Genomic DNA, 4,731 nt, shown 5'->3' with positions numbered 1-4,731 from the left:
ATTTCCTGGCTACTGGTGCCAAGAGTATTGACTGTGTATAAGACTAGTATAAGTTTTAAAAACATATACCAGAGCCTAGACTCTACAACAACAATCCCAGAGTATAAAAGTAGCAGTGTGGATGATAAGATTGAAACTCTGAGCTTCGACTAAAATGACAAGAAATGGTTTAAACACCAACTAAAAAACTGAATGAAAACATTGAATAAGAAGACAGAGAGGCTAGTGAATTATTAATATATATGACACAGTACAACTATTTTAAACTTTTGCATGCAGTTTTCTAATGATAGGAGGAGCCCAGTACTGCAGGAGGGTACTGTGGCTGAATGAGAACATCTGTGGCTGAATGAGAACAAGAATTTCTATATCCTCACTGCTCTCCATATACTCTAGTGATCAGGGAAGAGATTTCCCACCCCACTGTATATCCTCCCCAACCAAGTGACTTGAAGCAATCCATGATACTACATATCTGATCATACTGAAATTAGCCATAATGTATCTGGACCCTAGGACTCTTCCTTATATTTGTATATTAGGGCTGTCTGCCATCTATTACTGGAATAGTTTGCAGATCTACTCTGTAGTAATCGCAATAGGTATCTCTGTCACTGATCACCTCCTGGGTTGGAAGAAACTGTCCCTGTAAATTTGGTGCCAGTTACAGATAATGCCTACGTTTATGAAAATAGGAAACAGTAAACACTGGCAAGACTGTGGAGAAATTAGAACTCTCATACAATGCTGGTGGAATTGTAAATTGGTACAACCACACTGGAAAGCTGTTTGGTGTTTCCTTAAACAGTAGGGATTAGATAGAAATAGCAATTGACCCAGTAAAGCCATTACTAAATATACAGAAAGGAGAGAGAGAGAGAAAGAGAGAGAGAGAGAGAGAGAGAGAGAGAGAGAGAGAAAAGAGCTATGACAAAAGCAGAAAGAGGCATACCATGTTTATTGTAGCATTACTTGCAATAGCAAAGAGATGGAAACAACCTAAGTTTCTATCAACAGATGAATAGATAAATTATGGTACATACCAAACAAATTACTATATAACTCCCAAAAAATATTAAGAATCCTCAAAACAAGATATAGTATGCTTGAATCTAGAGGACATTGAATGGCATTATATTAATCACAAAAGGACAAATGTTGCATGACACTTTTATTATAAAAATTTAAATAAAGGCTTAAACACAGAAAGACACACAATTTGGAGTGATGGAAAAGAGAGCACATGGGGTAAAAAAAATAGACATATGTTAGTATAGGAATTAATAGCATGGGATCACTAAAAGAAAGGGAAGACAAGGCTAAGTGTATGAGAAATAAAGTAAACAAATAAAACATATTTATACATACACAAGCAGATATATTAGCAGACAAGTAAGATAAGTAGATATGGAGAGATAAAAAGGACTACACCAATGACCATACATAGATTTGGTGGATGATGATTCTACTTTAAAATTAACATGTTGTTGTTGTTGTTGTGTACCATAAAATTGGAACTGACTCAAAGCTGACTCTCTGGTGGGTTTTCAGAGGCATTTAATCTCATGGGAAGAAATTGACCATCTTACTCCCACAGAGCATCTGATGAATTAGAATCACATTCCTTTGAGAGTGCAGCACAGCTTCTTAGCACTAGATCAACAGCACTCCCTGTGGAGGAGAACAGTTCCATTCATATTCTTCTAGCATCAATATAGGTGATACTTATATCAATGTATATAATAGAGTCATTCTTCACTATAAAATCCAACTTCTTGAATTGTATGTTCAGCATATAAATTGAAAAGGTGTGAAGAAAGGATACATCTCTATCTAATGCATTCCTTTCTTGATTTTGAATCATGCAGTGTTCCCTTCTTTTGTTCAGACAACAATTTCTTAGCCTAGGTTTAAGTTTTGCAGGAGCACTAATCAGTGTTCTAGGATTCCCATTCTTCTCAATGCTAGCTATAATTTTTTTTTCATTCACAGAGTCAAATACTTTTGCATAGAAAATAAAACACAAATAGATACCCTTCTGGTTGATCTAGTCAGCAATGATATTCCTAGTGTTACAGTCTCTTCTAAGTCCAACTTGTATTTCTGACAGGTCTCTGTCAATGTACTATTCTAGCCATTTTTGGAAGAAGAATGTGATGTTAGGATATGAAGAAGACTCATTAACAACATGTATTATACAGATGACTCAACTTTGCTTGCCCAAAGTGAGGAAAACTTGAAGAGCTTGCTGCAGTAGATCAAGGACTACAGCCTTAAACAGGAATTGCATCTCAACATCAAACAAACAAAAACAGTCACCAACCGGCCAATAGGCAGCAGTATGAAAAACAGAGAAAGCACAGAAGTTGTTAATGATTGTATTTTGCTTGAATCAACAATCAGAACCCTTGGAATCGGCAGTGAGGAAATCAAAAGACAAGTTAATTTAGAAAAATCTGCTGCCAATATTGTCTCCAGACTGAAAAAGAACAATGATGTTAGTCTAAAGGCTAAAATGCACATCCTCCAAGCCATGGTCTTCTCAACTGCTTTCTATGCATCTGAAAGATGGACAACAACTAAAGATGACAAAACAAGAATTGATGTCTTTAATTGTGGTGCTGTAAAATAATATTGACCATCCATGAACTGTCAAGGGAACTAATAGGCCTATCATAAAGAAAGTAAAACCAGGGTGTTTCTTGGTGTCCATACTTGGAGATGAACTTCATGTTTGAAAAAGGAGAGGGCCAGTGCAAGAAAGAAAGATCTTCAACAAGATGAATTATCACAGTGACTGTGACAATGGATTCAGGTGTGTTGAAGATAAGGAGCTCAGCTTAGGATAGGGATAAGTTCAGAGCTTCTGTTTATAGGATCATAGTTGTCTCAGCATCACATAACAAGTAGAGTCATAAAGGAATAACTTTTATAACATAAAGTTTTATAAAGGAATAAGTTTTATAAACTTCTGAATCATAACTGAGAGAATGAGTTGCCTGTTCTAAGGCCTTGAGATCATAGTCCTGAGGGACATTAAGGTCAACTGGCATATTATAGTCTGAAAAAGCAGTGTACTATATCTCCCTGTCTTTCCCAGTCTAGAAGAAAAAAAGAGAGAAGAAAAGCAAAATTGCATAGAAATAACAGATATAAAGGACTAACGGATCACTCAAACCTCAACTTCAACAACCCTGAGACCAGAAAACCTAGACTATACCTAGCTACATCTGCTTAATATTCTAAAAGTGAGGACAGTAAAATGTCCTGGTTAGAATAGGGGGGAAAGTTTGGAACAAAGCTCAAAACCATAAGACTAGACAGAACTACCAATTTGTTATTGACTGGCGATACCTCAAAGACTATGGTGCATAGTAATCCACTGACTTGGAACAAAACTCACCTCCACAGCTAAGTTTTCAGCCATGTAAAAGACAAATCTGTAAGGTGAGCAATGTGACCAGAAAGGCACTTACTTCCTAGAATAATCATTCACTTGAGAACAAAAGGCCTAAAATTGTCCATGGATAAAGCTTGGAAGGTAGGAAGGGGTAAGACAGAGCATTGATGGAAACAAGAATCACAGAGTTGGCATAGAAGACTGCAATTACATTGTGATTATCAAAATTAATATCAAAAAACCAAAGCATGTATGATAGGATGACTGGAAAACCAAAGAGTTTTGCAAACTTTCACTCAAATGATAGCAAAAACAACCAAAAAAAAAAAAAGACAACAAAACAAAAGGAATAAAGAGATAACTCCTAGGGATCTTGGGAGATGGTAAGCAAGGGAAAACAAACAAACATAAAATACAATATTTGGCAAAAATGAAAAATAATGCCCTGTATATCCATAGGAATCAGATCTATTACATCTGTGTAAAGGATTACTGGAGAAGCTCAATGTCAACTTTGAAAACTAGGCCAGGTGATGCTGGTGTAGCAGACCACCAATTACTCATATGCAAGTTCAAGCTGAAGCTGAGGAAAATTAAATCAAGTCCACAGGAACCAAAATTTGACTTTGAGTCTATCCCACCTGAATTTCAAAACCATCTCAGGAACAAGTTTGAGGCCTTAGATATTAATGAGCAAAGACCAGAAGAGCTGTGGGAGGATATCAAGAATATCATTTAGGAAGTGTACAAAAGGTCATAACAAAGACAGAGGAGGAGGAAAAGACCAAGTGGATGTCACAACAAACTCTAAATATTGCACTGGAGCATCGAGAAGCCAAAGCAAAGGGAAGAAATCAAGATATTAAGGAGTTGAACAGAAAATTCCAGAGAGCAGCATGGGAAGGCAAAGTATTACAATGAAACATGTAAGGAGCTGGAGGCAGAAAATCAAAAGGGCCGAACTCACTCAGCATTTCTTAAGCTGAAGGAACTGAAGAACAAATTCAAACCTCGAGTTGCAATACTTAAGAATGTGTAGGGCAGAATATTAAATGATCCAGGAAGCATTAAAAGAAGATGGAAGGAGTATACAGGTTCTGCTTTTTGCTCTAGCAGATCAGTGGTGACAGTTTTATCTTCTATTTCACAGGTTCTGTGTTCCATCTTCTCAACTCTGTTCATGTGTCCTTCCATCTTGTTGACAGCATCTGAAAGCTTGGACCTCATATTTTGGATCATGGCTTCTTGTTTTTCCAGTGCCTCTAATGCCTCTTTAGTTTTGTCTGCATTGTTTTGGGTTGGATTTTTGTTTTGTTTTGTTTTACTTACTA

This window comes from Elephantulus edwardii, unplaced genomic scaffold, assembly GCF_000299155.1.
Source record: "Elephantulus edwardii isolate Elephantulus edwardi_28Jun2011 unplaced genomic scaffold, EleEdw1.0 scaffold00192, whole genome shotgun sequence".
Taxonomy (NCBI): Eukaryota; Metazoa; Chordata; class Mammalia; order Macroscelidea; family Macroscelididae; genus Elephantulus; species Elephantulus edwardii.
This window is presented reverse-complemented; position numbering follows the sequence as displayed.